This window comes from Lissotriton helveticus, chromosome 1_2 (genome assembly GCF_964261635.1).
Source record: "Lissotriton helveticus chromosome 1_2, aLisHel1.1, whole genome shotgun sequence".
NCBI lineage: Eukaryota > Metazoa > Chordata > Amphibia > Caudata > Salamandridae > Lissotriton > Lissotriton helveticus.
Genome location: NC_136058.1, coordinates 91,491,606 through 91,512,385, shown reverse-complemented (window position 1 = coordinate 91,512,385; position 20,780 = coordinate 91,491,606). Strand labels below are relative to the sequence as shown.

Here is a 20,780-nt window from a genome sequence, read left to right as displayed (position 1 = left end):
ATTCAAGCCCATTGAACGTAAATCGTCAAAGATGTCAGCAGTGAGCGTTTAAAACAGTGCGTCTTCTTACCTGCAGTCTGTGCCTTACTGCGCCTTTTATTTGACTGGTCAGTTGCCAAGGAAAGTCTCCCGCGCTTCCAGTTTACCCCGAATGCCCTTTCAGTTGTGCATGCCAATTTAAATGGAAATATTTTCGATTTTGGTGACGTAAATACATCACCACAGTGGCAGCTGCGCAGCGATGCCTTCGCCGGAGCCATTTTATTTATAGAGTCTTTCAGCGTTAACGGGTGACCCTGAAGTGAAGAAGAGGACGTTTCACAGCAGTGGTGCCAATCTGGCAGCGAGAGAAGTGTGTGTACAACAAAAACACCTGACTGAGAGGCACACACGCTGCATTGTTTGGATGAAGACACCCACAGACCTGTTGCTTAGTTGAAATCTCGTCATTCATGCGTGAGGTGGCGGTATTAATTCAGGAGGAGTAGTGGGGATAGTTGTGAGGTTTTGTGAATTGTTACTATAAGAAATACATATACAGACCTTTCTAACCACTGCCACCCTCCAAACCAAAGACCTCTGTATTCTCCTCCTACTGAAGCAGCTTTAATTAAACATTTTTGTCCCCGTGTACATTTTCCTGTTCACCTCCATTCCTTTATCACCCACAGACCTGAGTGACAACTTTTTTTTTTTTAATTAAGTCAGTGGGTCTCCTATATGGTTTCCTTTGGGAATAGCAGTCTCTTCCTTTGTCTAGTCATACACAACTTACATTTTTAGCCCATAGGTTTGGATTTTAAAAACGATTTAAATAACCCTTAGTGGACATGTCACAGTCAGTAATTTAGTGTGTGAAACAATGAAACATGAAGGTGTCTGAAAGTAATGGTCTCCCTTGGTAAACAGTAAATCTTTACAGTTTAAGTGTTAGAATATGGCTTCACATACATTTGAGAGATCTATACTACTATTATAAAGGAAGAACTTTGAGGCTTTGAGGCGGGAAAACTCGGGAACCACAGCGCCAATCCACACACCCGATACATCTTTGTAATCCTCAGGGTGTGCAGATGGACATAGGCTATATAAAGTAAAAAAAATACGTTATATTTAAAAAAAATTACATTAAAAAAAAGTAGTCCCTGACAAGTAGCGCTGGCCGCGACCTGCGTGCTCACATCAGGAGCGCGAGGAGGAGCGGCGGACATGGCGCGGGGGAGGAGCGGTGAGGAGCGGCCGGTGAGGAGCAGCGGACATGGCGCGGGGGAGGAGCGGTGACGAGCGGCCGGTGAGGAGCAGCGGACCGGCGGGAAGAGAGGTGAGCAGCAGAGCGGTGAACTGAGGAGCGGCGGCTGAGGTAAGGCTCCGGGGGACAATGTCGGGGCAGGCGGGGGACTCAGAGCGCCTCAACACGGACAATGTCGGGGCAGGCGGGAGTCGGGGCAGGCGGGGGACGGGGACTTACGCACATTCTGTTGACAGACCGTGGTAGAGGCCTTTGCATAGTGGTAAGTCTGTCACCCAAGCTGGGCTGCGTTGATAGGTTCACCGGATTTCGAAAATCAAACACCGGAACATTGCATAAACAAGGAAGTAAGACTGCAATTTATCGTCGATCAGTGGGTACAGAATGACTTAACCAAAAGTGATCAGCATCATAGAAAACACTAACAGTGAGTCACTCAAAGGAATTAAATGCAACATTTACACACAGTGTCCTCTGTTTTATACTGCCATAATTGTGTACTTTTCAGCATTTCACAAGGTAAGGCTCCAGGGGACAATGTCGGGGCAGGCGGGGGTCGGGGCAGGTGGGGGACAGGGCGGGCGGGGGCCCAAAATGCTGGACAATGTCGGGGCAGGCGGGGGTCGGGGAAGCCTGATTGCTCCCGGACAACGTCGGGACGGGCTGCTAGTGTGAATATAATGGGCAATCCATTTTTTGCAACATTTAGTGAAAAGGTCACGAAGTTGTTTTTGGTGTGAAATGTGGTTTGATGGTATCGCGAGTGACATTTTTCACGCTAAGGCATACCTTGCATTAATGCCACAAAAGATACCTTTAAGCTGTTCAAAATGGTCTCTTGCAGGGAAAATATGCATAATGGGTAAAATTGTGAATTTCATGCAACGCAAAATTCTGGAATTTCGGGATTTCTGCTAGCATAATTGAACTTTCTACCAGGCCTATTTTATATTAGTTGCATAATTGTGGCATGGACGAAGAAAATATTAAATCCACCTGGACTGTGCTTGTGCTGTTTATTTGTATCTCGTGCTCTTGCAGAAGCAGCAGTGTTGCAAAATCCTAGCTCAGTGGTAGTTGTGCAGCACTGTTGTGCTTTTGCTGTTAAGCCTTGCTAAGTCTGTGGTTAATGTGGCAACCACAGTATACACATGTGCATACATTTCCCGACTTCTATCTCTGTTGAAAACGTGGCATAAATGCTGACAGTCCCATAAACAGAAGTTAGTGAAAAAAACTACTTGTGAGACAGGTGTCTAGTAAGATTTTATGATCCGAGGTCAAGATTTGTCACTGGCAATAGGTACTTGGACTTCATGAGTATGTGTGTGAGTGTGTGAGTATGTGAGACCAAGACCCTGTGTTTAAAAATTCCTAATTTACAGAAACCTCAAGCAGAGAAAGCCTAGTTTATGGCATGGCACAGCCGATGTAGGGTCGCTGCTCTTCAGTTGTCAGATTGGGCTTGGGACCCTTGCAGATGTGCATAGGCGCGTCCTTCTTCCCATGGATGGTTGCAGTGGCCAGGCGATGTTTTCACCCCTCCACCCCCACCACTGCGGGTCGCCCACACTTACTTTCCCTGCCTCAGCACAATCCCAGAGGAAGTTTAGATGCCGCTGGGGTTGCCTAGCACATTCCCTTGCATGAGTTGGAGGGCTCGGTGCCAATTTGGACCCTTTTGTCTTGAATATTTTTCCTGCTAATAGAGACATTCAAGATAGGCACTTAGACTCGAATTCTCCTACCTCTACTGTTGAATGATGGATTCTACTGATCTCAAGAATCCCTATTCCCCCCTCCCCATTCCTTTTTGACGTGCTCACAGAAGGGTTCTCAGTTTTATGGCAGATACTTTTTAGATAATTCAGAATATCATTTAAGAGTACAGGGGGAGTATTACTATTGGAGTATTCTTCTATGTACTCTTGCATGCTTTTTTGAGGAGGCCCAATAACTCCAACTCCTCACTAGTAACCTTGCAAAGAGGGCACACTCCTTTTGCAGTGTACTGCTCTAGTCCTACTTCCTATTCTCTCAAGTGCTTTTGTAAGTCAGTCCCTGTTACCTGAGGGCTCTGAATTTGAGCCGGACATGGATGCCCAAGGTATTGTGGTGTTCCTGAAGGTTCAGCCAAGCATTCCTTTTCTCTATTGCTTGGCCAGGTATTCCCAATCTGTGCCGTTCCTCCGATCCCTCCAGCTGACAATATAACATGCGGCTCATAGACTTTAAACCCCGAAAGGGCCCTGTTGTGAGGCTGTGGATGAGGGGCATCCCGTCTAACTGGGCCAAGCTTTGGAAGCAGATCTGTAATCCATACTGATTCTTGTGCCCCACTGCATGAAGTGTAAACTCCAGGTCGGCCCTCCTGTCCTTGCTTGGGTGACCACTTTAGCTGGCCTCCTGCCTTGAGCTCCATGAAGGTTGACACCTGTGTTCTCTACATTTTCTGGTCTGGTCTGCTTCGTAAGATCATCCAGGAGTAGATGTACTTTTTCTGGTACTCAAAGTTTTCCTTTCCTCTTTGGGTGTGACAGTGGTGTTGGTGCACACTGACAACACTAGGGACAGGGACAAGTTTGCCGCAGCTTCATTCTCCTCCGTTGTAGATCTTAGTGGTGGAGCTTTGACGATGGACAGTCCCATTAAGTAGTAGCCTTTCAGCTACAGATCTGGGAGGAGTAACCAGCACTCAAGTTGATTTCATGAGTGACTAAATGGATATGCTTTTCTTTCCCCAGGGAGATCTTTATTTGATGCTTGGTGCACTTATCAACCACGTCTTCATGAATTAATGAATTCTGGTTTTCTAGTGTACTCTGCTACCACAAAAGGGGATACTGATTCATATCATCTTTTTCTCCCTCACAAAAAGCATGCAGACGAAATGTGCTTTTTTCTTTCTCTCCTCCTACATGTTGAGGGACTTTGTCAAAAAGTCAAAATACAGCAAGATGTGTCCACCCTCCCCCCAAAAATGTGCTGTGCAAAAAAAAGTATATATTTTCGTTGTTCCTAAAGATGTGATGAGATAATTTTCCCAGCTTTCAGGAACACGCAGAGTTGGAAAAATTGCTTTTTGCACCACAGGCTTGTATCTTTCTAAGTGGTATTGTTTCTAATTTTTGTAGTTTCTACCGACACTACTTGCAGTTTGTTGTGGAAAAAGGTTTGACAGCTATTGGTGCATCTGGAAATGTATTCATTTTTCAATAGGAGACAATATGAGCAATTCTGCAAGCAGTCATTTGTGTATATCGTTTGTGGTTTTCCCAAAGAAAGTGAACATTGATAGAATAAATAATGAAAATGAATAGGTGACTACGGTTATGCATAGTTTCGAACCAATTTACATCAGTAATATATCATTACATAAGCCCGAACTTTTCTGGTAACAGGGATTCTTAGTGTTTGTTTGCGGACTTACTAAAAAGCTCTATACACAGAGCTAACAACAGAGCTGCAGGTTATAATGATATTTCATTCTGAACGAACATACAGTTCCTACTTTAAAATCGAATAAATTAAAAATGACTGTGAAAGAAAGCTATGCATTTTTGAAGTGTACCCAAGATAACTGATTTTAGCAATAGTAGTTCTTTGTAAACTCTACATTTGAGGCTACCCGTACTATCATGTGAGGCAAAGTATATTCTTTCTTGAAAAATGACTTGCGTTAAGAAGCCAACAATGGAGAAATTCACTTGAAAACAGCAAATGTTATACTATTCTGTGTTCTCATGCTTCTCCTGATTAAAATCCGTGCCCCAGTTGGGTGGCTGGGCTTATCACTCGCACTAGGAAAGAACTCAAAATGCAACATGGAGACATACAAAGTTTGGCTTTGCAAATGACACTTTTTGGTTCTGTGAGTAGCTGCCGTATTTGGACCACCGCCAAGGGGACCCTTCTATACACAGACATAGCTTAAAACTAGACAACTCCACGAGCCCAGGGTGTTGACCTGTGTGGATCCCACCAAGTTTTCTTATGTAGAATGCCCTACAAACCTCAAACATTGGCTAAAATCACACATTTTTCTTACATTCCATAGTCTGTGGAGATCCACAAGAGTTGTACCACCCAAACTTACCAAATTTCTCCTGATTAAATACAATAATACCCCACTTGAGGGTCCCATTTTCATCAATGTACCAGAAAAAAATTCTTTGGTGGTGTGCATGTTGCACTGTTCACTTCCACTATTCAAAGGAGTTAGTGTGCATGACGTGAAAGGTTTACCAGGCACACTAAGGTTAAGATGGATCACAATGAATACAATTGCCGTAAAAGTAGATCAAAATTAGGGTAATTTACAGAATACTAGGCCTATATTGGCAAGCATAAGCAAATGGCCCTGCTCAAACTCTAACCCACCTGGTTGGATACCCTAAGGCCGGCCTATATATGAAACAGAGGTATAATAAATATCCAGATGATACCAGTTGTTGGGGAGTATTAAAGATTTTTCTACAATTTCATTACATAATTATATAGGAATTTAATCATTCTAGAGATGTGGTACAACAACACCGTTTATCACAAAACAAATTTCAAATTGGTTTACATCATGTACACAGGAAAATAAATTATTGCGCAACAGGAACAAACATTTGTTTAATATCTTTTTGTTTGGGGATGTAAATATTTTGAATCTTCTCTATAACAGCCAACACGTGTTTCATAACATGACCGCTTCTTCGGGACTGCATACTACCAACAAGACAAACCGAAAGGAAAAATGAAAAATATATACTGCCGCTTTAAATAAATTAGCATGCACCCTGTACTTACACAGTGCTGGACAAACAGTACATTATTGCATGAAAAAGCTTTTGTATAAAGTGCTGTTAACCACAGTAGTTTATCTTTATATTAAAAGTTATTCTAGGCAGCATCTTTCAAATTTAATGTAATTTGTTAAATATGTTAATCTTGCACCTGGCTCTCTTTTCAGGGATTACCCCAGAGTTTCACCTTCCTTTGCCAAACTCGTTGTTGGTGGCTTTTAGGACTGCACACTGTTTTCCTGTAATCAGTGGTGAAGTGCTTGTGCTCTCTGGAATAGAAATGGTAAAATTGGTCTACACCTGAATGGTATATTTAATTTACTTATACATCTCTATTAATTGCTACTACATGTACCTAGGGTCTGTAAATTAAATGCTACCAGTGGACTGTAACGTTCATTGAGCCACCCACTGAAGTAGTGGCTGCCACTACAGCCTGTAGTGCAGTTTTAAAACTGGCACTTCAATCTGGCAAAATTAACCCTTTGCCAAACCTAAGCTTTCCTTTTTAACACTTGTGTTATCACCCCCACAGGTGGGCACTAACCACTCCTAGGGTAGGATGCATGGTATTTAAAAAGTAGGACATGGGTATCTAAGTTTTACATGTCCTGGCAGTGAAAAACTCAGTCATTTTTCACAGTTTGAATGCTATCTCTTATAGAATAGCACTGGGTCATCCTATTACACTTAATACAATGATTTCAGTTTGGAAACATAGAAATTCTTCTTCCGCTAAATTGAATTGTGAGGTAAAACCTTTTTTAATGGTAAAGTCGAGTTTTAAGTTACTGTTCTGAAAATGTCACCTTTTAGAAAGATGGCATTTTTTTGCCTAAACCAAATGTGTCTTCCTGCCAATGTCCCGGGTCACATGACTGTGAATGATTCTCTCCTGTGGTGTTCTGTATATTCCTTCCAGACATGGGGACTAAATGACCTTGGGTGTGGATCAGAGTGTTGCACTTCTGCCAGGAGGTCCTTCCTGACCTTCAAAGGGAAGTCTCTGAGCTTGCCCACCCCCTTCTTGTCTTCTAAGGGCTTCCTACCTCACCACTGACAAATGCAGGTCACACTAGGCCTTCCTGCTCTTTGGCACCATTGACAGTTTGGAGCCAGACCCAAGAAAGGGGGAAGGTTAGGCAAAGTGAGCATCCTACAGGCTGGAACCAGGCATAAAAATGGCACCTTCAGAACCTTTCACCTGAACACTCCTGGACCTGTGGAAGATTCAGATGGACTGCTGTGCTGTCTGAAGAAGGAAGATTGGATGTGCTTACCTTGAACCCAGGCTTCCACAAAGTGGCTCTAAGGGTAGGTTGCCAGACCTCCTGTTTGAGCTACTGGGACACAGCAATCTTCCAGAGGCCTGCACAAGTTGACCAGCACCAACTGGACCAGCCTATCCCTGATGCTGTCCTCTTTTGAAGTGAGTCCTGATCCGCAAGAGGTTCTCATCCAGGCCCTTCGCTGGCATCATAGTGTACCCCTCCTGCCTCAATTCACAATCCCTGACCGTTTGGTGAAGATCAAGATATTTTTGGGCTCTTTGCGACCGTGAATGGACTCCTTGTGTCACCTGACGATCATCTGTGATGCCTGTCAATGTTAATCTCCAGCAATGACCTACTCTTTGCGTCCGCTTGGGGATCCAGCACCGCAGGTGACAGATCATGTCGACCGCCAATGTGAAGCTCCAGTGATGGGCTGACTTTGTGCTGCACAGCGAACATCAACAATACCTGGCCTGCTCCTTGCGCTGACAGTCGTCTTCATGCGTCGACTGTGAAGTTCCACCGCAGCCCCCGGCATGGACTTGAACTCAGAGAAGGTAAAATCTTCAGCAGTACATACCTGGCCTCTGTATCTGACCTGCCCTCCATTGCTGTTGGCCTGAACTTGCGACTTTACCCAAGTCCAGCGCAACCTCATAACCACAATTGGCACTTAGTGCTTGTTGGTGCTATTTTCACTAGAAACTCTAAAATTCAGAACTCTGGTTCTACTGATTGGATTTTTGTTGACTTGATGCCATTTTCCAAATTAAATCTATTTTTCTAAATTGGTTTGGAATGTTTCTTGTTTGATGTTTTTACTTTATTACTGTATGGGTGCAGCTGAAATACTTTACGTATTGCCTCTAAGTTAAGCCTGACTGCTTCTCTGCCAAGCTACCTGAGGGTTAAGCACAGGATTATTTAGTGACTTCTATGGTTCACCCTGTCCAGGATTGTGTTTTTGTTATTTGAGTTGGGCTTTCACCGATCTCAACCCAATTTCTTACTATACATTTTCTTTTTTATCTATTGGGTGAACAACAACCGTAGCAAAACTTTACATGAATTCTGAGTGGTTGTTATGCAGTGAAACACTTGTTGGCTGCTATAGAGGAGGGAGAGGGGTCTGAAGTTCTTGAGGTCAGTCGGGTTGGTGGGCAGTCTCTTCAGCAAGGGGTTGATCACGGCTTGTTTCCTGTCATCGGGGTAGGTGACGGTCTCGAAGGAGCAGTTGACAGGGCGGCGAAGCTGGGGGACGATGGAGACGGCTGCTCTGTGGAAGATGAGATGACTGCTTCACTGTTGAAGATGTGGTACGGGCAAGGATCCACTAGGGAACCTGAATGGATGCTTTTCATAGTCTTGAGTGTGGCATCTGAGGTGAGCGGAGTCCAGTTGGCATGATCAGTTTGGGTGCGGCATGGTTGCATGTGGTGGTGGTGGGCGTAGTGGCAGGGTCTTGGATGTTGAGACTGTCGTAGATCTGCCTGATCTTCTGGTGGAAGAAGGTGCCGAGTTTGTTGTAGAGGTCTGGGAGGGGGGACGTCTGTGTTCTGGCTGTTGGGATAAAAATCAGAAAGTCAAACCTTAAGGCATAGGCCAACACGATAAGTGAATTTGTGTGTGTGATCATCATACTGCAGAGCCAACATTAGAAAAATAGAACTTTTTAGCACTTATTGCTTTTGAAGTGTAGCCAAAAGTCATGGTAAGCTAATGTTTGTACATCTTCTGCTTGCAACAAAATGTAATTATACAAACATGAGGCATGTTATTCTTATAACAAGAATTGACCAAGTCGAAAATTAGAATATTTCCTTTGAAATTAAGAAAAGTCAAGTTACATAACTAATTCATATGATTTTCCAAAGGAGTTTTAAAAAGAAAATACCACAAATGGTTGGAACATGGACATATCCTGACGTTCCAGTGAGTCACACTAATGTTAGTGATTGATCATTTGAAGCTCCTCGACTTAAAAAAGAGAGGTAGCGATTGATTCATTGAAGTATTTCTCCTTTTCAGAATCACCAAGGGGTCGATTCCGATTCAGGGAAAAAAAGGGTCCGTACGATTCGTATCCGGAGCCCTCTCCGTACGAATTGTAAACATGGCGTACGACCCGACGAGTAAGATCCAGAACTGGGTATGAGGACACGATTTGTACGGTCCACGTCGGGTAAGGCCGATTCGTACGGAAAAGCACACAATCACATACACACCGTACGGTCCGTACACCCCATGATCGCGGGGTACGGTGCGTACACCCCATGATCGCAGGGATACGCACAGTACCCCTGCGATCATGGGGGGGGGTGCACCGTACCCGGGGGGGGGGGGGGGGTGTTCCGTACCTGTTTCGAGGCGAACTCTGCTTTTACGGTTGTTTTCAGCTCCAGTAGAAAAAGGGTCGTACAGTGCGTACCCGACACGAACCGTACTTGCTGGGTCGGAAAAACCAGCCGCGAACCATACGGATGTCGCGTACAGCGGGTTCCGAGGGAGAATCGGACGGGGATTTGATTCGTACGGTCTATGTACGATTTGTACGGAGTCCAGCTCCTGGTAGGAATCGTACTTTGTCGTACGTACGGGGGACGTTGCAGGGTACGATTCGTATGGGAAAAACGCTCAACGGCTATTCGGAGCGTTTTTTCCCGAATCGGAATCGACCCCCAAGTGTACTACATCTCAAAGAAGCGTATTCATTTAAAAGTGTTCTAATTTCATTGTTTTGCACAAATAAGTGTGCTAACATCGCAACACACTCATGTGACTTGTTTTTAGTTAGTAGTACATGACCTTCAGAATTTCCCCACCCCCCCAAAAAAAAATCCAAAATGGGAAATCATATCCCTTCTTTAGAAGTCTCCTCTGAATCATTTGCCTTTTTAACAGTGTCTTCCTGATTTACCAGATGCAATTTACTGTATTACTTTTCTGGACAGTCAACGCTTATAAAGGAGCAGGAGTCGGTTTGCAAAAGGGAACAACTGGCACTGGTAGGGGCATCGGGTTCCCTTAAAATTGCACTGTTTGCACTACGTTCATTCTTTGCAGAGTTTACATTAATTTGGTAACAGGCTAGTACTTGAGCAGCAGACAGCACACCTCTGAAACACAGACCAACAAACAGTACTCTGTTTCTACTGTATCTAAAGTCAACTTGTAGTAGCTACATTAGTGTGATCACACAGTGTATTGCCTTTTTGTGAGAAATGTTGCCTGTTCTTTGTCATTTGTTTTCTGAAGGAGATAGTCCAATCACAAAGTTCAGTACCAAACAACCTTGAGAATGTGCAGTTCTTCCGAGGCAGAAGTGATTAGCAATTTTGCACTCGGGTAGCCTACAATTGTATTTTAAAATGTCAGTGATTTCTTTGACGTAAAAGCAACAGATGGACTTCTTGAATTAGGTGGGTAAATTAGGTTCATGGGAGGTAATGCTAATGTGCAGCAAAACAGGTGTTGTATAGCTCGGAGCATAAATCAGATCAGACCCATATGTGACAGAATTTAACTTTTGTGGTTGTATTAGACTTACCACTTCTAAAGTTGGTCACATTAGTCGGGAGGGAGTCTAGCTTCTCTCTAGTTTTTATGAGGTGGTAGAAAATATAACAGCTGACCTCTTCACCATTCCGCTCCATTGCCCGTGTCCTGCTTTGCTGCATGTCCAAGAGGATGGAGACAAACTCCATGTTTAAACATGGTTTCCAGAAGTAAGAGATCCCTCCTCTCACCAAAAACATGTTTAATATGCAAACAAAAGTGAAGCCAGGCAGCAGAATGCCTTTAAATTCATTGATGCCTTACCTGCGGTGTACTTGGAGTACTTTTTGAAAAAACAAATTTTAAATTGATACATTCCTATTGGGCGAGAATGGACCCTTGCATCATTACTGAACAAAATGCAAATGGGTACTACTTAGAGATTTTAAATTACCAAGTCTAACTATTTATTAGAGCGCTATTTCTACATCAGATTTTTTTTTCCCTGACCAATGGTGGGACAAAGCCCGAATGGTTTGAATTGGAGAACACTTACTGTTCTACTCCGAGTTATTTTGACATTTCATCTCATTTTTAAGAACTGCGGTTCCCCTTCTTTTCACACCTCTAAAACTATATAGTAAAGTATAACTATATTTCTGAAATAATGCTTTTTCACACAGAGACTTGTATTTAGAACACCCCCCTTCATTTAAGATTAAACAGGAAGAATTTTCTGGAGCAGCTGAGTCAACAGAAGAGTTAATGCAAAAAAAGTGGATGTGGCCCAAGGTATGCTTAGTTTCGTCGAATTAAGTACTCTAAGAGTTGTCAAAGGAGGAAGAGAATAGATGCTCTATCTTTCTAGTTCGTGCAATACAATGGTATTTTTCAAGGGATTGTTTTCAATAGTATGTTAGGTGCTGCGAATAAAGCAGCATATTAAAGTTACTGGTTCCTCTGCTGAATTACTAAAGACCTAATTAAGAGTTTGGCGGTCCACGCACCAACAAACTATTGGGAGGGACAGCGGTGCAAACCTAGTGGTCATGCCACCCTGGGATCACCAACTCTGCCAGGGAATCACTGTTCCCTGGCAGTGGCACGGTAGTCCAGAGGTATCCATATCCTTGGCAGGAATGCTGTGGTCCAGCCAAGCATATTACGAGTTTCCTCTCCGCCAGGGTTTTTTATGATGTTTTTCCTCCATGAAAACCCTGGTGGAGAGGAAACAAAGTGGGCCTTATAGGGGCACCTTGTGCCTCACGCCCTGTTGATGCACTCAGGGCGGCACAACGTGTGCCCCCCTGTGTGCATGCATAGAAGTTCCAGCACGGCATAGAATTTTCAGTCCATGCCGTACTGGAACTGTTTTTTTTTTACGTTCCCTGTGCGGTGCCTGTTTTATAAGCAACGCTGTGGGGACGCCAAAGGAATTGCCTGCCCATGACTAAAAAAAAGTAATTATACGGCTGGCGGTTCACACGCGGGTTTGGCAGTGCAGCGGCAGGGCAGGCCCGCCGCCACACCGTCAAACTCTTATTCGGCCCCTAAGTATTTGAAGGAAAGGTTTTGGAAACTATTGGGTATTAAGAAAGCTGGCGATTGGGATCCCATGCCAGCTAACAAAAGGTCATGCAACATGTTTCAGAGTCCAAATATTATGTATAAGGCAGAATTTAGAAGTGGTAGTTTATGTTGGATTTATTAGAATGCCTTTGGCAACTTGAAACATACGTTGTGGCATTGTTGGAAGTTGCAAACATTGGGACGATTTTGTTCAAAAGTTTCAGCTTGTGACCCAAGGACATATTCTTAGCTAGTGCATTATATTTCAGTTGTGTGAGACTTTTCCAGGAGTTTATGCAGTCAATTCAGAGATACTCTGAATGCTACGTGGTAAGACAGTTGCCAAAATAATGATTTTAAATAACAGGAAGCCCGTTTGTAAACACTCATCTGATAAATGGCCTGAGGTGCTCGGGAAACAAGCTGGTCTGCAACAATTGTCTTTTAAGAATAGGAACTGTCTCAACTAATCTCAAATTCATTTTTAGAGCTATATACATAACTGATTGATTAAATACAAAGAAAGTTGGGCATACAAAGAAAGATGGGCAACGTCCTGAACAATTATTCCTCAAAGTCCATAATTCAATAAAATTCATTTTCTTATTTATTATCTTTGATATGTATTCAAATTTCCAAGTCCTTTTATTTTTGCAACACCGTCCTAAATTTCGTTCAAGTGTAATAACACATTGTCAACAGATGTAGCCAACATGTATTTCTCGAATTACACCCTTTCTCAAGGCTTACCGTTGATATAGCTTGGTTGCCTTATATTCTTGTATTATCGATATCTACACTGCTTTCGCAATATTTCCTAAGATAATTTTTCATTCTCATTCATTCTCAACATTTAAGCATGATAGCCTCTATTATGATAACATCTGTTGTATATGCTGGATAATGACAATTACTTCCCCTGAACGTTATTGCCTGCAAACTTAGCTTATATGAAGATTACAAAATCTGGCATGGATCCAGCTCTCTTGGACTTATGTTGGACGGCACCCTTCAGGGTTTTGCAAGCATGACTACAACTGGTGATCAAAGCATTTCAGCATTTCATTCTTCATTGTCTCACTCATGAGTCCCTGGGGTTACCGCCACCACAGAACCGACCAACGTAGTGGTGAAATCATGCAACTCTTTTTTTTTTTTTCTTCTTTTTTTTTTTTTTTTTTTTGTTAAGCATAATGAGACCTCCACATTTACTCTTCTTGATGTTCTCCTCCATTTCATCAATATTCACCTCTTTGGTTAACATTCCAGTCATGTTTTTGTTGCTCAATTGGATGCATTTTTGCTTTCCAGTCACTTAATGGATTCGTATTATTTTTAGTTTTGCCCTATAAGACCACTTTTGCTATGTTTTGCCTAGAGATCTCTTCTGTACAATGCCAATGCTCACTGTGGGATTTGGATCAGCCCATTACTTATCATTGAATTGCTTTCTTATCGATCTTATTTGATGGTTTTTCTTTGTCGTCTATTTGTTCTGTCTCTGGAGCATATCTTCTTTACCATCCTTTTGAAAGGATGATTTGCTTCCTTCCACTGCTTATATTCCGCAAACTAGTCTTATTTTGTTTTGCATTCATGGAAATGCATGTGTTTTCTTCTTCTCTCCACTACTGCTGTGTATTTTTGCTTACCCTTCACCCCCATGCTTTGTGTTGCTCTCCCACACCTAGTTCATGCTGTTTCCCTATCTACTCCTCCCTTTCCAGCTCAACTCTTCTTTTACTGCCTTTTGCATTGCTCGTCTACCCTTCACTGCTCAACGTCACTCAGCAGCCTTGACTTTCTCCCCCTACCCAAACGGCAATCGGCTTTTTGGCCTTTTCTTTCCTCTAAGTGTGCTGTACTGTATTGAATAAAAATGATCTCTGCGAAAATCCCTATTTTTCTTTCTACATGTATGTCCTGTGCTGGGACTGCTTCCAAAAGTAGTTAGTAACTTGAAAGAAGGCCTGTTTATCATTATGTTGTCTGCCACACCTTTAATCTTGAGTTCTGGTTGAGATTACTTCCAGTCCCTCAGTTTTCTAGATCTTGATACTGGAAATAACATCTCACAATTAGTTCAGTTCACAAAGGCATATTCTTAAATGCCTATGTGCCTTGTCCAACATCCTATATATAGTAAAACTACAAAGAGGGAACTGTCCTTTCTATTTGTGCTAATCGTATAGGAACATTCCCTTACTATTCCTATGTTATATACTCACAAGGGCATTTAGGATTATGGGAAGGAGAACTACAACTGTACTACTCCACACAGTCATGAATGCCTTTGTGAACAGGCCCCAAATTTGTCTTTCTGAGCATCCAGAGGTGGTCACAGGAAGGTTAGTGCAAGAGAACACCTGATGGACACAGTGAGCTCACCTGTACCGTACAGAAAGCCATTGATCTAAAAGTGAGTATATCTAACAGACAATCGCTCATCATGATGATTTAGTGACTCATTAGTACATCTTGTAAGCTGTAATAAGGCCATGAAGCATTACATCAGCCAGTAAAGTTAAACTAAGGGCCAGGAAGTATGTCTCTTGCTTGAGACCACAGCCTGTCCGTAGTCTGTGTGCTTTAAAAGTGTCCTAAATATAAACGCAGGTTGGCTAAGACAAGCCGTAAATCATACCTATTTCTGCTGCTGCCGCCTCTTTCAAGAGTGGCTCCTTTCCAGACCGGATCCTAAAACAATGACTTCATAATCTCTGCTGCCAAATCTTCATGCCTGGTTTGCCCTTCTAGTTTATTTGAGTAGGATTGCACAGTTCCAGTCCCCTCCCCCATGCGTAGATATTGCATGCATCTGTAATTATGGGTGGTGGAACGGAATTGAACACTGAGAAATGTAGAATTGCAACAGAGTCCGCACTAATGCATCAGATTTTTTTTTCTTTTCTTCATGTTTAACATTTCCTCCCGGTATTTTGCCTTGACGTTTTACCCGCCTTCAGCGGGTGATGTGCTCTGTGAAGCACTTCCGACCAATCGTGTTCGCTCTGGATTTGTAATATTCATGGGGTTGGCAACTGTCTTTATGGGCCTCAATAGCATTACCGGGCTACTCGTAAGGACGCATCTTGGTTGTTAGACTAAGACTTTCCTATCTCAATTTCATACCTCAGTGGGGTGGTGTTATTCCTTTGGGTTATGGAAAATATTTCACCGGTATGACCCCATAACTGTGGAACACTAGTCTATAAAGTGCTATCAATTATGTTAATCTAAGTGGGCGAAGTGACTTCACTTCTCAGACTAGCATGTACGATACGAAATACTCCTGGTAAGGTGTGCTATTATTTTTTATATTTTTTCATGAGGTTCCTTGTGGATATTTGTGCTTTGAATAGAAAGGGAAATATCATCTGTTTATTATAAAAAATAATATATATAATGGAACGCTTTACCCTGTGATCTAATCTGGCCTGATCTTTTTCTCAAACTACGGTGATGATCAAAACGTAGTTGGGAAAAGCTTAAAGAACACAAATGTTATATGAACACTTTTAATTTGTTAGTATTAATATTTGTTACAGAACATAATTCTTCCTAATTAAATATATTAAAGTTCTGATTACTCTTCCTTCCATCCATCACAAGCATTTCTATACACATCTGTAATGTTTTCTCTTTTTAATCATAATTCTTTATTAAATTGTTTTCACACAAAGCCATTATATAATATAGTACAGTTCAGACTTTTACCATACAAGTACCTAGCATCTTTAGAATTATAACTGTGTGAACCATGCACTAGCGCGTGCACTCTTGCTGGTTATACACTGGTGTTTACAAAAGGGGTTCAGAGCCCGCCCATTGTTTACCATTTGCTGGCTTAAGTGTCACTTCTTTTTTGTTGCCTCCTAATTGGATAGCACAGACCAGGCGTTGCACTCTGTTTTTTCTCTGGCACATGGACCAAGCACTGATTGTTTGTTCTTAGCGTCTCTCTGCTACGTGCGCTGTGACTCCGGTGCTTTTTTTGGGACCGTGTTGCTTCTTTCCCCTTCCACCCACCACTTCTCCGTGTTGCTGCCCATTGTCATCTCTCTGCTTCTCGCATTGTGATTAAGGTACTTTCTTTATGTTCACTGTTATCTGTTCCCTGCCCCCCCCACCAAACACAAACCCTTTTGTTCTACTATTACAATTTATTTGCTCTTGTTGTCTCTCCTTCGCGGTACTGTTGCTCCATTTCCTTCCCACTCTGTGTTGGGCCCTTCCTCCTTGTTCTTTTTGGAGTTTTGTGTTGAACGTTTTTCTGAAAAGTATTAGCAGGATGGAGTAGAGTATTTAATTGCCAAAAGCTTTGTAGACTGGACAGAGTAATGGGAATCTCACGTTGTTCAGTTAATAGCCAGTGGTGGGCTTTTAGTGTTGTTTTTCTTTCATGGCTTTAACCAATTTTAAATGTGATTTTTTACAGGGCCGTTGCTGCAAAAACGGCCCTGTAACAAAATCGGCCGAACACCGGCCCTGGCAAAGAGCGCGGTCGCACCCCCAATCCCCCCTGTCCCCCTCCGGGTGGGGGGGCCGACCGAGCACTTTGTCAGAGCTGGTTTTGGTTCCCAGTCCGGCCCTGGCCATTACAGTAGTTCAAAAAGTATCATGTTGGTAGGACTGTCAGTAGTAGATCATTGTGTTAATTTGGTGTCAAATTATTAAGTTGAATGAGGACTTCTGTCCATACCCCTGTTAGAAAAGGCTCAAGCGATAGGCTTTCCATGGAGAGAATGTGTGTAGAATATTTTAGCAGCAACAAAAAAAGTTCAGAAGCTAAACAAATGGTATTCCCAGACCAATTTAGTAAAAGGGAATAACATTTAGGGGCCGATTACGATGTGGTCTGTAAAGGCTCCGACTGACAGTCGGAGCCTTTGCCAGATCAATCGTCTTTTGTTGTTCCAACTAGTTGCCATGTTTAGGACTAAATTTGTGCCCTTGGGGAAGATGATCAGCCTCCCAGTATCCAGTTCTACCAAGCAGCAAAACTTAAATGACAATGCACGTGCCAGAGAGATCAGTGTAAAATAGCAGACAACTAACACTACACTGTACCTGCGTTATCAACAGATAATATAGATCGATTAGTCTCAAATCCCCCATATGGGAGGTGTTGGAAATAGGTAGATGTAGACAGCAAGACACTTCTTTGTAGTTTCAGGATAGGTTTATTAGATTACAGCAGAGCAACACAACTCGCCAGCTGACCAGACCTTCAACTGTCAAGTCTGAAACCTCCAAGTACAACATAGAATGTAGACCGGCATTGTGGGAGACTAGTAGGTAGGAGCATAGAGGAAAGTGTGATGACAGCAGGTGGCCATGTTGGAAGGAGAACTAGTTTACTACACATCCTCCTCCTTTATCTAGAAAAGACAAATGACCGCAGATGGCCATGTTGAGGGGAGTATATGTTTACTACAGGAGGCTCAGTCAGATGTGCGCCCTGAGGGTTGTGTACCACTCAGAGTGACAGAGGGGGGGGCCAGACTCTCCCAAAGAGCGTTTCAGCTATTGTACACCTATCCTGAATGTCCTCAATCTCTTTCATCCGTGCGCACCATTTTGAATTTTATTTCTTCGTCTGTAAAACAAATTTTAAATTGCACTTGGTTTGTTTTGGACTTGGTAGCTTGTCCTGGTAGGGCTCAAAGTCCAATGCTGGTGTACTGACCTCTAACCTTCCCTTACCAGGATGGCTAGCCCATTATTGAATAATTTGACTTTTCCTGTCTTCTCTGGTAAATCAACAACTCCCAACTCACTGGCATCCCTGATTTTGACATACCTCAATGAGCAGTGTCCTGCTCACTGCTGCCTCACCCATAAAGAAATGCAGCTATTGCGGCAGGACCCTAGAAAAAATTAATAGGCTATCCAGACAAGACTGCATCATCTTCCAAACCTAATTCATCACCAAAAAGTAGTTATCAAACACAACCACACTTGCCTAGCTGAGAAAGCCCTTGCAGTTTCTGGAGTACCTTACATGTTATTAGTCCATAACACAACTAGCATAGCGTGTAAGAAGAACAAAATGGCTAATGCAGTAAACAAGGCATAAATTATGCACAAAGACTTTGGAATTACCTTATGTCGCAGACCGGTCTTGTGCCTACACTTTTTTTTTAAACTTTGTCATCAGCCTTATCAGATTTAAGACTCTCTAATCTTCGGCTATAGAGCATTGGAGAACAATGGAGCTCAGTGCTTTAGATGCAGACCCAAGGCCCATCAGATTAGATCCCTCAAGTCTTTTTTTTATTTTGTATGTGAAAAGTAAAGTGTTATTCTGCAATGCGTTTCAACCTCACGGTCTTAATCGCGACCATAAAGCACCACAGTGCTCAATCGCCTTCAAAAGCTATTTATCACAAGCATAGCAAGCATTCTCATCTTTCTTGCCTTGGGTCTAATTCTCAGATGTTCCTGCACATCCCAAGGGTCCACAGGGCAAGGCGCGGTGGGATATTCTTCACCTTTCTGCTGACAAAGCTCTGGAATTCGCTGCCGGCCTTCCTTTATTTTGCTCTCTTGGACAGGATCTTAAGGAGAGGCCTGAAGACACACCTGTCTAATGCTTAGGTCGGTTGTCCAGTAAGCTAATCTGTTCTCATGGGTAGTCCTGCTGTTAGTACTGGGACACTCCGTAGGGAGTAGCCGTGCGCTCTATAAATGCCTTTGCATTGTACTGTAACAAGTTGAAAGCTGAAAGAAGCACCTCATCCGTTATTGAAGACCATGTTTGAGCTGCTTCCAGCTCTTGGGCCCAACTAGAATGGATCTGCACCACACTCCCTCATAAATTGTTAATTCACATTGCCATGTACACCACTTGTTTATTTACTAAGTAGGTTCACACTATAAAAGTCCACCACATACATCCTGTAAAATGCTCCTGCTCCCGTATTAATCTCATTTGATGTATACCTTTCTTCCTTTCCTCCCTCTGTGCACTTTTGTGCTTTTCTCTTTATCGAACAGCATCTCTTCTGTCTCTTTCCACAGCTATCCCTCCTCTCAGATCTTCCATGCTCAGTCCTGTTAGTTTTGTCAGCCTAGACAGCATTGTAAAAGTCATTAACAGTGTGACATTGACATGTATGATACCACACTGGGTTACCATTAACTGATTATATCTTTTAGAAGTGTATTGCCCATATAACAAAGTTTTCAGCCAGTGAACAACGTCAATAAAACACTATAAATCAGAAGTACAAGTTATCTTGATATTCAACTGTGCAGGTGAATAGTGGTGTAATGATAAGTCAGACCCACTGATAACAAATGAACAGTAACGTTGTGTAGATGCCCACCGGAATGCAAGCACAATCCTGTACAGAAGCTGTCCTCGAGGGTATTTGTAGTTTGTTTGTTGCAAATGCCTACAAGTTGAAAGTAATACATTCTTTTTAAGGTGCCTTCTTCCAGACCTAAAATTGTGGGAGTAAATTATTTCCAGAACAAAAAAAACAAGTCATGCAAATGTTCGGTGACCAGTGGTTAACAACTCATGGACATTTATGGCTTCAGAAATGAAAACAAAAGGCAGACCAGACAACAGGCTTTGTAGGAGTCATAGCCTGGGGGCGAACACGGAACTTCTGCAGGTCTGCTTCTTCTGACTTTGCAAATTTGGAAATCCAGTAATAAACAACATACAATCAATGGCAGCATTTGACTTCTTGGCACATATTTCTATAAATGTCCAAAATGAGCAAAACTGATTTTTTTTCTTCACATTTTTCCATATATATATGTATGGAAAAATGTGAAGAAAAATCAGTTTAGCTCATATATATATATATATATATATATATATATATATAGCTATGCTATAACATTGGTTATCACGGTTTGTGTCATTTAAAAAGGACGCAGCGCTCTTTAACCCCTCCCATGCTCATGACGAGCTGAGCTAGTCATGAGCCACGGCACTCCGGTGCTCATGATGAGCTCAGCTCGTCGTGGCCTGTGGAACGCTCGGGTGCGGGGAGAATTCCCCTGCTGTGCTGAGCGTTCCACGGGAGCCGGTGCACCTGTGACGAGCTCAGCTCGTCATGAGCACAGGAGCGCCGTAGCTCATGATGAGCTGAGCTCGTCATGAGCATGGGGGCGCTGTGATGTAGAATCCTGAGTGCTAGGCCTCCACCGACCCTGGCAAAGGTGGCACGCTTGCGCGGGGGCAGATCGTGCACAGCGCAAACACTCAGGCTGACACCGGTGTCTGTGTCGGAAGTGACGTGCCCGAGCGCCCGTCCCTCTTTTATTTAGCCCCGCAGGCCACGCCTGGCCTGCGGATGTGGGGATGCGTGTACGTGCGGCAACTAGACCGCTGGCAGCATTACATCCCTATCCAACCATACAAATTTTTCAACAGCAACT

General features: G+C 42.9%; 1 protein-coding gene and 1 long non-coding RNA gene across 2 annotated transcripts in view; one reads left to right on the top strand and one right to left on the bottom strand.

Moving 5' to 3' along the window:
- AK4 (adenylate kinase 4) overlaps nt 1-20,780 on the top strand; it is a 397,269-nt gene that overhangs the window by 9,810 nt on the left and 366,679 nt on the right. The gene's annotated exons all lie outside the window — the stretch shown is intronic.
- The window catches only part of LOC144798285 (uncharacterized), a 220,921-nt gene continuing 205,910 nt past the window's right edge, over nt 5,770-20,780 (bottom strand). The window contains exon 4 of the long non-coding RNA XR_013603498.1: nt 5,770-8,876. This is a non-coding gene — a long non-coding RNA (uncharacterized LOC144798285). The remainder of the gene's footprint in view (nt 8,877-20,780) is intronic.